Source organism: Habropoda laboriosa, unplaced genomic scaffold (assembly GCF_001263275.1).
Source record: "Habropoda laboriosa isolate 0110345459 unplaced genomic scaffold, ASM126327v1 scaffold20, whole genome shotgun sequence".
NCBI lineage: Eukaryota > Metazoa > Arthropoda > Insecta > Hymenoptera > Apidae > Habropoda > Habropoda laboriosa.
This window is the reverse complement of record NW_017100143.1, coordinates 694,197-706,673: the sequence shown is the minus strand read 5'-3', so window position 1 is coordinate 706,673 and position 12,477 is coordinate 694,197. Positions and strand designations below refer to the sequence as shown.

At 40.5% G+C, this 12,477-nt stretch overlaps 1 protein-coding gene across 1 annotated transcript in view; it reads right to left on the bottom strand.

Annotated features, from left to right (window-relative positions):
- The window catches only part of LOC108573541 (ETS-like protein pointed), a 177,638-nt gene that overhangs the window by 158,553 nt on the left and 6,608 nt on the right, over positions 1-12,477 (bottom strand).

The following is a 12,477-nucleotide window of genomic DNA, read 5'->3' as shown; positions in this document are numbered from 1 at the left end:
ATTCGTTTAAAAAACATTCGTAAACCAAACACACTTGATAAGAAACTCGCAAACACGATCACTGATAAATTAACAAAATTAAACGTGTACCAATGATATAGTGGAGGGGGAAATAATTACTACTCGTTCAAAAAACATCCGCTTGATAAGAAACTCCGAAACACGATCGCTGATGAATTGACAAAATTAGATATGTACCAATGAGAGTGGAGGGGGAACTAGTTACTACTCGTTCAAAAAACATCCACTGATAAGAAACTCCAAAATAAAGCAAGGTTACAAAATTCATCTATATACTGTAATATAAATAATAACTGTAAGATAAACCAATACAATATAGTTATCCACTAAAGACGGTGGTGGGGGTAAACGCAAAGCTACTACCCATTCCAAAAACATACAAAATTGCAATTTAAAAGAAACATAGAAACTACCAAAAAATGTCAACTCTTCCATACAGTACAATTGACAAATGGACAAATTCAGGAGTGTACCAAGGAGGGTAGAGCGGGGGTGAGGGAAGATGCGGCAAAGTCGGCGCGAGGCGATAGCCACGACCGCTTGACCTTCGTACGAGGGACTCCAAGTTGAATGAAACGCTGCACAAGAGAGTGACGCAACGGTACGCAATGCAACGACAGCGCAGCGACGCGATGCAACATTCTAACCTCGACGTACCTACGCTCCTCGCCCTCCCTACTCTGTCTCTCCCTTCCTATAGACGCACTCGGTGCGTCGTCCAACGTCCCTTCTCGTCGCGTTACTACACCACGTCTCTCCCCCCCTGATTCTTTTTCTACGCTCGCACTCCCTTCCTTGCTACTCCCCTCGTCACTCTGCGTACAGCCCATCAGTCACCCTTCCTCCATCAGCAGACACTCGTCAGTCGTAGATACTCCGACACTCTGCCACTCTAAGTGCATGAATATCCAATAGAGAGAAAATGTATACTTCTAAAGCAATTAGCGCTTACAGTTGCGGAGAGATAAGAGCGGCACGAACACGGAATTATTGCGTTTATCGGTATTGTTGATTACAGAACCACTTCAATCGAGTATGAAAACTTCTGTTTTGCTTTTATCAATGTAGTAGCTAGGAGAATACTACTGGCGCCGTAGTGTGAGAGGCGGTGGAAGAATGGACAAAGTCAAATTTGCATAGATTCTTGAAGATTTTAAATTTCGCGCGGGAAATCGATTGGAATTTTGTACTGTACAGTTGGAAGTGTTATGTTAACCCTTGCTAAGAATCTTTGTACGAATTCTTTACTATCTCTTTATCTAAATGGCGACCATTCATTTCTAGTTTATTACTAGTGATCGATAGATAAAGAAGAAATTCGCGGAAGTGTTAAGTAACAGAAAAATCTTCTTTCGACTTCAATAATAAATAAGGTTTAGACTTGAAAGGAGACTCTATGCCTGACCTAAGGAGGATTTTCCAAGGAACGAAAATTCTTTGCTATCTTCTTATCTAAATGGCGATCATGCATTCCGTATTTATCTCAAAATCCATTACCGACGCGGTGACCGATAGATAAAGAAGAAATTCACAAAAGTGTTAACTAATTAAAAAAATATTCTTTGAGATACCAGTAGCCCTTAGTCAACCCTTCCAGTGGAAATTTTAGACTTGAGAAGAGACTCTAGGTCTGACTGAAGGATTTTCCAACGAACGAGAGGAGCGCGAAAAAAGAAAGGCGATTCCGCGTTAATGGGGGGCCGATTAAATCGTGACTGGAACAACGGCTCCTCTGTCTTTCCACGATAATTATTTTCCCCTACGTATATTGCCGGTATACGAATGCAACACGTGTATGCAGATAGGCGGTCGGCTCGTAATTCTTGTCACGCGTTGCTTGCCGTCTTTCTCCGCCAGTCCATCTATCTGTTTACCTATCTCTTCCTCTTTCATCATCGGCATTCGAACGATACGAGAGCCGTGCCGATTCGTTCCACTACGTTCGACCTACGTGACTGAACTCTCTTTCTACCTCCCTTCTTGCTTTTAAACTAAAACTCCTCCTTCATCGACTCTTGTCATCAACTATCGACCATGTATTTTACGAGCTGTGTACTTCTTTCAACCTTTTAAAATACCAGACATACAGTGTAATGGTACGTTTATGGAGATTCGAGAATGAAACTTGTCAATGGAAACATAGTTACATTCGCGTGGGCCACTCGTGTCAAAAACGAGTCTGAATATTTATCTCGCTATCGCAGTCATGTGGAGAATTTTTGGAAGCTGAAAATTTGAAAATTTTCAATTTTCAGAAGCTGGAAATTTGGGGGGTTTCAACTCTCAGAAGCTGAAAATTTGAAAACTCTCAATTCTCAAAAGCTGAAAATTTGAGAAGTTTCAATTTTCAAAAGCTGAAAAGTTTCAATTTTCAAAAGCTGAAAAGTTTCAACTCTCAGAAGCTGAAAATTTGGGAGGTTTCAACTCTCAGAAGCTGAAAATTTGAAAACTCTCAATTCTCAAAAGCTGAAAATTTGAGAAGTTTCAATTCTCAAAAGCTGAAAAATTGAAAACTTTCAACTCTCAGAAGCTGAAAATTTGAAAAGTTTCAACTCTCAGAAGCTGAAAATTTGAAAACTCTCAATTCTCAGAAACTGAATGTCACAAAGTTTAAAAACTTTCAATTGATATTTCCGTAAAAAGCGAAAATTTCAACTAAAATCAATCTATTTCTATTGCACAGTAATTTAACAAATAAAATTACCAAGAAATCTAAGAAACTACCTATCTACCGACAATTTAATCTGAGATAAACGACAAATTAATAAAAATTTAACAAAGAAAAAGAAATGTGTTCCGAATTGAACGATAAAATTATCTCTCCTCTTCCAGTTTCGGTGAATTCGTGGAAAACAAAGATTCCGTAGGTTGAAAAAAACGATATGTACATTTATCATAAACGATGACGAATTCGTTCTCTTCTTCAACGTTGAATCAACTCGTTCCCGTAATTACAAGGATAAAAAAGTGTGTGAGTTATTTCGAGGCGTTTTGGCTCGCTTGGTGAACGACGCCGATTTCCGAGAAATAATTGCAAATTGCATCACTCGCAATTCGTACGACGATTAATTTATCTAGGCGCTGGCGCGATGCACACTCATCGATTGCGAGTGACTGAAGTCGCGTGGGAGAATATGTTGTTTTCTTGCTGGTACGGGTATCGGCGAACTTACGAGCGAAAGATATGAAAATGTATGCTTGTTCTTCTGATGCTGCATTCTAATTAATCATTCGAATTCAACGAGGAATTTATCTTCACTATCAGTCCCTCTCCTGTAACTGTTATTTATTACACAATTCTGTATCTAATTCGAGGAATTACCTTGACTATCAATTCCTACGTTTACCGTAACTTAGTCGTTATCGACCGAGCACGTAATTCTTTTCTCAAAATTTCCGAAAATAAATAAATACTATTTTATTCGTTACACGATAGAGCGTGTGATACTTTTTACAAAATTTTCGGAAGTAAATTTGAAAATTTGAAAAGAAATGAAATAAAATAAATAAATTTAGAAATTTGAAACGAAAATAAATAAATTTGGAAATTTGAAAAGAAAAGAAATAAATTTGAACACAAATTCTCAATTTTTAATTTCTCACTCCATCTAAATTTTCCCATTTCTTTCCGTTTCTAATTATCGATACTATATCCACTCTCACTCTGTTATTCCATATACAAACGAGTCCATACATGAATAAATCAAATTCTGCTCCGCAACAGTTTTAAATAGACCGCTGCATCGCGTCTGCAGACAATTTTCCAAATACCAAAGAATCCTCATAAATTCTTCACTACTCATCCACTACACATTTTCCACCAACTATCGAACAATTTCCAAATGAAAAGGTTGAACCTTCTAATCTGTCACGTTACGTATCACACTGAAATATACCTTCCTACAATTAACATCCACACAATCTGATCTCTAATCTTAGCGACATCGATGGAGGACGATAAAAACACAAGAGAGAGAGAGAGAGAGAGAAATGCGATACACAGGAGAACGAAGCGTTAAGCCTCCATCTCTATGCACAAAGTCCGTTTCTTTAGGCAGCAGCGCGACGACCTGGTTCTCGTATGTATAAGAACTCGGCATTATGCTCCTTCTGAACGGACTCCGCCGGCCGTTCTCTGAATGAATGAGTAACAGAATGGCGTGGAAGGGGGACAGAGACGAAGGATCATTCCAAGAGGAGAGAAACTAGCTTACTCTCTTTCTTTCTTTCTCTCTGGCAGGCTGACAGAAGCAAACAGCGAAAGCTGAGAGAGAGAGAGATCAGGTCGAAAACGCCCTTGAAAGGAAGAAACGAAAAGGAGCTATTAGCACGTTTCCCGTGCACGCCAATCCTTGGCTATTTTTACCCCCCGTTTTGCTCCTACGTCCCTTTAGTTTCCCTCTCTCTCTCTCTCTCTCGCTTTTTTACCTTGATGATTGTACGGTCAGGTATCGTTCCGTGGTGTATTTCTGGATGGAAATTTAATTGAAGGCAGAATCTCTTGAGTCCCTGCCACGAGGATTGTAAAGTGGGCGTATTATAGGTTAAAATGTTGCAATTAGACTGAAATCAGCGGTGCTGAGTGAATTTTGAGAATTTTCCAATTGCAGAGAAATTTGATTTAAAAAGAAATGCAATAAAGTGGGTTCCTTGTGATATAAAATGACTGAAACTTGAAAGAAATGCTTAGTTATTTAATTGTCAGATGAAATGTAAATAGTGTCGGCGTGAAACTTGGAAAAATAAATGAAGTCAGTTTAATTTTCTTATCTTAACACTTTGCTGCCGGGCTATTTAGCGCGCCTTACATCTGTAGCGGGCAAACCCGAGCAAATTCACAAAGTGTCGCTACTAGATAAAATACGAAAACGACTGCGATTTTTCACAAGCACAATGTCGCTATCTTCCGAGTAATAACTGTCCGAAAGCTCATTATCGTTGCAACAATAGTCTGACGATCTATCGGCAAATACTTCGTTTTCATCTCTTTCAATATCACTGAAATCCATTTCGACAACGGATAAATTTATGAAAACACGGTAAAAACTCCGTCTTTCTGTGGGATTCGAGAGAGATCACCCGTGTAGAAAACTAGTCTCCCGGCAGCAAAGTGTTAATATTTCAAAGTGGGATGAAAAACATGACAACACTTTTTATCCCACTGTGCCCCAAAGAACGAAAATTTATTTCAGCCAAGTATCATTACCCAAAATGGTAAAAACTTCCAACAATCGAATCACTTTTCACAGCAACGTGGCCGAAACAGACGACGAAACCACGTTCCCGATAATGCTCCTTTCAGACATGCAAATCTATTCGTGCCACGCAGCATCCAACAGAAGCCAACACAACCAGACCTCGAAAATATACTTTCTTCCCCCCAGGTTTCGACAAACTTCTAAAAATTCCGCTAAAATTCCATTATTATCCGCGTTTCATCCACGAAGAATTACTACCACCGACGTGGAAGCATATTCCAACGTCGAAAACGCGAAACAGAATCGACGACGATGATAATTGGTTAACGAACGATATCGACAAGTAGGAGACGCCTTATCAAATGCAAAATAAACGAACGAGACGTTCGACGATGAATATTTCAATGCTACTCGCGGGATTGTCGATTAGACGACGAATAATCGAGACAGGTGAGGAATAATTACGAGGGGAGAAAGAGGAGATTCGTTGGAACGAGGAAAAGTGTCTACAAGTTTCATTAGAACCACCCTCGACGATAACAGTGGAATCCGACAGATTTTTCATTGTCCGAAAGCGGCGCGATACCACTACCTACGAAATCTAACATGTTTCAATAGCCAGACAGCGTGAATGAACGTAATATCGAAGTTTCCTGAGACCGAATGTCGCCTGATTGCACGCGTACAAGCTACACGATAAGATAAGCCTCACGGGGAAGCATCGAACACCGCGATTTTTCGTTCGAGGGGCGCAATAAATCGATGAAACATCCTCCTCGCTAATTTTAACTCGCCTATTCGCGATAATGTAAACAGAAAATTGCTAAATGAACCGAACGAGAATTTAGCCCGTCAAGTGAATCGATTCTTCGATCAAAAATTAAATCTCTCGAATATCTAACGCCAAGCGTATCGCGCCCGGTTTTGAAATTTCATTTAAAACCGTGCATCTGTTTTCCCCCGTTTTTGTTAAAGATAAAAGTGTAAATATGTAATGTTTTCGTTTATTATTAGCTAAAGACCATTTTCTACGTTGTTTCCTACACTCTGTCGACAATCTCCTGTGCTCCTTTCGGGAAAATATGATTATATCGTGTCATTGGACACAATCATTTTACACACAAAGTGTCGGGTACGGTCAGTGTTAATTCAAAATCCATACAAATGAAAAAATAAAAAATTCTTAAATAATGTAACGATTGAATTGAAGAAACGTCAAAGTGTCAACCCTAGTGCGCTCTTCGTTTTGACTGTACACTTAAGACTTTTGGGTGAAAAAGGACCTAAGGCCTTATGTGTAACAATTTTTGTTTCCAACGCGACAGATAGACGATAAACGTTTAAAATAATGTTAACACTTAACGGACGGGTCACGTAAATTTACGTTTCTCTCTTCTCTTAAAAAATGCCCGGAAACCGAGAAGGACAGAGGAAAAACAACCCGTCTGTAAGTGTTAAGGAACGTAAACTTGATAACAGCAAAAATGACCAAAAAGATAAGAAGGCGGCGGGTCAAAAAAGACCCGAAGACCGCTCTAGGGTTAACATAGTAAAATGGAGAAGTAATTTAAAGGAGAGTTAGATGGGATATCATTCTACAAACGTGATGGAATATCATCAATGAATCGAGAAACGAGAGAGAAACGTGTCGATGAAGGCACGTAACGTCCAGCCATTCATCGTTCGACATGCTATTTATACGTCGCTCCTATTTATCAGCAATGAATGACAGAAGACACACGTGCGATTAAAAAGTTTTCCGTTAGATCGACCTGTTCACAACGTAAATACCGGGCATGGATTTTATTGCCCCTCGTTAAGCCTCGAAAGGTTAGCCTCGTATATTTAGATGCTCGTGAGGCCACGTATCTCCCGCCTAGCGAGATCGATCGTAAAGAAATGGAACCGCTACTGGAACGAATAATACACTTTTTACCACCGTCACTTTGTCAGATCCTTTGCAAATTACAAGGACTCCTGTCAACCGACAATTTCAACGAGAATTTTTGATTAAATTCGAGGAATTGCATCCTGGAATGTTCAACTGAAACGAAATCACGAATTTTGTGTACATTTTCTGGGAGGAAAAGTAAATTAAAAATCGAAACAGAATCACGAATTTTGTGCACACTTTTTGTGAAGAAAAGTTAGGGATTTCAGCACAAGTGAATTAAAACTGAAATATCCAATTAAAGGATTACGAGTTTTCTGCATATCTTCTGTGAGAGAAAGTTAGAGATTTCAGCAAAAGTGAATTAAAAGTGAAAATTCTAAATTTCGAAAAATTTAAAAGAGATAATTCCTTCGCTAAAGGGTTAATTTTGGTAGAATAGAAATGTGGCGGTGAAATTTAAAAAGATTTCAAGTCTACTCGTGCTATGGAAAATTTGAAAATTCAGAAAAGGTGTAAACTTTGAGAATATCAATTATTCGAAAGTAACGTGGAAGGGTTCGAGGCGAAAAATCGTGGGAGGATCTCGATGGATCTCGGCGCGAATATGCAGAGCGTTAGCGAGGGATCGTTTTTCGGCGAGTTCCGCGGAGGACTTCCGGCAGAGAAACGGCCAAGTGGCCAGTTCCTGCGCTAACAACAGCTGTCCTGCTTTCCTCTTATTAAATATTCATCGACAGATGGCCCCGAGGTGGGACGAGGTTATTCGTATCTGTGAAATTCGGCGTAAAGATTACAGTGGTGCGACGAACGAAGGTTTGCACCGGAAACAGGATGATTCTGGGTTGCGAAGTACGAGTCAAGTGACACCGAAAGGTGTATATCGTCGATCGAAAAAAAAAAAAGAGCGGACAGACACAACCGAAGAATACGATAATTTTTTGTCACGAATTTTGTATCAACGAAGGATGAAATGAAAGAAATATGTACGATTCGGAGAAGCAACGTGTGGTTGTTACGATCACACTATCAAGAGGCACAATCAGTATGCAGCGGGAAGCTAGGAAAGGAAGCGGATGCACCACGCCCAAATCGTTTTAATCCTGAATCGATGGCGAGCAAACAGGAACGATTACAATCTGTAATTGTTCTAGACAGGCCCTTATCATCAATCAAATAATTGAAATTCTCAACGATTACTTCCTCCTTTCCGCTGCTTACCCTTCATTCAACCAACTAAATGTTGCATAAAGAGCGATAGATCGTTCCAGTCTACGATTAATCCTTCAACATTTTCGCTAAAAAGGAAGAAAAGATGGAGGGTTTTTCTGTGGAGAAAACGTGACCCACGGGAACCTAAAATAGCATTCCTGGCAAATGGAGACTTTTATAAGAACGTTCTGATCATGTGAGAATGTTAGTCTTGGAAAGAAATGATCCTAGTTCCACTTTGAGTCATCCTGTGTGAAACCAAGTTGAATTAAATATAAGAATTCATCACAGAAGTTGAATTTGAACCTTGAACTATGTTTCTCTATGGAGCATTCACTTTGACAAAGGCCTTTCCTTTGCCGAGTCTCTTGTGAAAAGGATCAAAAGGATTCAAGATCAAAGAAACAGCTCAAAAATTAAAATGCAAGGTTTTAAAGTGTCCCTGTGCAATATTCAGTGTCAGAAAATTCCCAGAAACCAAAGTTTGCAATGCAAAAGTGGCCCTACGCAATATTCAGTGTCCCAAAGTTCCCGAAAACCAAAGTTTGCAATGCAAAAGTGTCCCTACGCAATATTCAGTGTCCCAAAGTTCCCGAAAACTAAAGTTTGCAATGCAAAAGTGTCCCTATGCAATCTTCAGTCCTTCAAAATTCCCAAAATCCAAATTTTCCAATGCAAAAGTGTCCCTATGCAATATTCAGTGTCCCAAAGTTCCCGAAAACCAAAGTTTGCATTGCAAAAGTGTCCCAAAGTTCCCAAAATCCAAATTTTGCAATGCAAAAGTGTCCCAAAGTTCCCGAAAACCAAAGTTTACAATGCAAAAGTGTCCCGACGCAATATTCAGTGTCCCAAAGTTCCCGAAAACCAAAGTTTGCAATGCAAAAGTGTCCCTACGCAATGTTCAGTGTCCCAAAGTTCCCGAAAACCAAAGTTTGCAATGCAAAAGTGGCCCTACGCAATATTCAGTGTCCCAAAGTTCCCGAAAATCAAAGTTTGCAATGCAAAAGTGTCCCTACGCAATGTTCAGTGTCCCAAAGTTCCCGAAAACCAAACTTTGCAATGCAAAAGTGTCCCTACGCAATATTCAGTGTCCCAAAGTTCCCGAAACCCAAAGTTTACATTGCAAAAGTGTCCCAAAGTTCCCGAAAACTAAAGTTTGCAATGCAAAAGTGTCCCTATGCAATCTTCAGTCCTTCAAAATTCCCAAAATCCAAATTTTCCAATGCAAAAGTGTCCCTATGCAATATTCAGTGTCCCAAAGTTCCCGAAAACCAAACTTTGCAGTGCAGAAGTGTCCCAATGCAACATTCAGTGTCCCGAAGTTCCCGAAAAGCAAAGTTTGCATTGCAAAAGTGTCCCAAAATTCCCAAAACCCAAATTTTACACTACAGAAGTGTCTCAAAGTTCCCAAAACCCAAATTTTCCAAAGCAAAACTATCTCTGTGAACTATTGAACATCACAAACGTTCGACAAATCAAATTTTACAGTACGAAAGTGTCCCTATGGAATATTAGTTATAACAGAGCTCTCTGAAACGCACGCACAGGCCATAGATGCACGCTAGATTATATAACGACGTTAATCTCCGTCAACCCTCGTTAATGAAAAGAAGCGAAGGAGAAGGAGGAGGAGGAGGAGGAGAGGTGGTGGAGGTAGAGGAGGAGGAGATAGAAGAGGAGGATAGAGAGAGAGAGAGAAACGGTGCACCGGGCGCAAGAGGAGCGTGTGACGTAGGTGAGGCAACGGTGCATACGACTAGAACGAACGGCGCATGCAGAAGGTCTGGCTACATGATGCGAGAAGGGATGCTATTTCTGGCGACTTAGATTTCTCCTTTCTCCTCCCCCGAGTGTGGACCGGCTGCCGTGCACGCGTTTCTTCCCGCGTGCTGTCCCTACATCCCGTTCCTCTTAACTAACTCACCGACTTTCCACGTCCCTTTCGCTTTCGAAGGATCTACTCATCTGATGCCTGGCTACTCTTGCCTCCCTTTCAGCTAACTCCTTTTATCGCTCTAACGTGTCTCGTTTTGCTTCGCTAATTTTTTAATTTATTCGTTCGACCTGATTAACGATCGAGTTCAAAGTTTTTTATCAAATTTATTTTAACGGATTTCGCATTTTTCTTGGAACACCCTACAGCTGGAGGATTAATACCAAAGTGGCGCCTCTTTAAAATTATGGAACAGTTTCTACTGAAGCAAGAAGTGAAATTTATGTCAGTTTACAATAACATAAAGTTTGATGAGGAATTTCACATTTCTAAGGGACACTGAATTTTTCTTGGAGCACACTATAGATAAAGGGTTAATCCTAAAGTAGCACCTCCGAAATCATGGAAAACTAGGATGAAATTTATAATAATAGAATTTCTAACGAGCCTTGAATTTTTCTTAGAACACCCTGTATACGTAGCTAATGTGTTAATACTAGAGCAGCACCTCTTCAAGCAAATTTCAAACCTCCTGTTTACGAAAATATCCGAGAAACAGTGAACGCAATAGAATTACGCTAAAAAGGGGAAATATCGAAGAAAGTTTCCCATTAAATGTTGCGTCAGAGGCGTTCCAGTGAGGAATGTACCTGTTACCCGGCGGGTTGGATCGTATCACAGGCGAGTCGGTTGCTCAAAGAGCGAGCAAAAGTGCGTAAGCTGGCAGCCAAGTCGACCTGATCCAAGCAGTCTGAACACATGGAGGCCAGCGAGAATACTCACCATGCATCATCGGTGGACCGAGCAATCTTAAATCTCCGTAACACCCCTAACTCACCAGCCAATAAGGGCACGTACACTTTAAAACTTGACTCTAATTCGATTAACCATTTAATCGAAACGAAACATCACCGTTAACCCATTCCTTCTACAACCTGTAACTAGGTCAACACATCAATTCTCCTCTTCAACTATTAATCATATATGTATATACTTAATAACCAACTATTTTCATTAGGTCCGTTAAGTTTCTATTAACACGTGTAGGTATATATAGGTCCATCGTTGTCAAAGGGTTAAAAACATCGATCAGCCGGTTATTTTTATTCGATACGAGGCCTGTGTACAACACACCATTGTTCCCCTACCGACCAAGTCCATTACAACCAGCGATCATCATTTACATAGTTCTCCAGCTGAACCATCAATTAAACATCACGCCTTACATAAACGCGCTCACGCTATCCAACATTTTCGTGCCTGCCAACGGAAGACGGAGACAGAGGGAGGGAGAGACCGCAGGAATATAAAACACCAAAGGGGAAACGTGGCTCGAAGGAAGAACGAGGATAAACGGATAAAAGAGGAGAAGAGAGCAGAGAGGAGAGAACAAAGAGGAGCGATGGGTGAGAAAGCGAGGGAGTGCAAACGAGGAGAAAGAACAGGATAGAGTAGAATGGTGCGAGAGGGGAAAAAGGGAGAAAGAGAAGGAGACGCGTTAGAAGAGCGTTAGACGGTGACCACGTGAGACCACGACGAGATGCTGGAGGAGGAGGAGAGACGATAAACGAACGCCTAACCTCTCTACGTTCATTCATGAAACGAAGGCGGCGAGCAGCTCCGGAACGAATTGTTACTGGCACTCGTACAATCTCGCAAGCTCTGCCAACGCACAGTTGCCAACGTCAACTATCACCGCGAAAATAGAGCGGGATTAGCCTATTTCAAATACCTCTCTCTCTCTCTCTCTCTCACACACTCTCTCTGTGTTTCATGAAACGATCGCGTTTCACGCGTGGTTACAGATCTAACTACTCTTCAGGGTTAATTAATAATTTCGGAAAGACAGTTTCGCCTGTTGATATCGCATCCAGGAGTTCCTCGGCTCTGACGGTGCTATTGGAAAGATTGCTTCTCCTTCCAAACGATCTATCCGTTGCACAAAGTAATTCCGAGAAGATCGAGTTCGGAATAGATTGGCTTTATTTAGCAACGCTGAACAGTTCGTTACTTTTTCTCACGAGACTGTTACCTGTTGGGCAAATTCTGAAAATAGTTCGGAAATTTTTAACCATTTGGTAATGTCGCGAAATAATGACTCAAGCTACTTTCATCATCGCCAAGTATAGACATAAAGCGAGATAAAAATGTTTGTAAAGTAACTTCTTACAAATTCCTTCAACTCCGATCTTTTTTCTCTCTCTCTCTATGTATATATACAC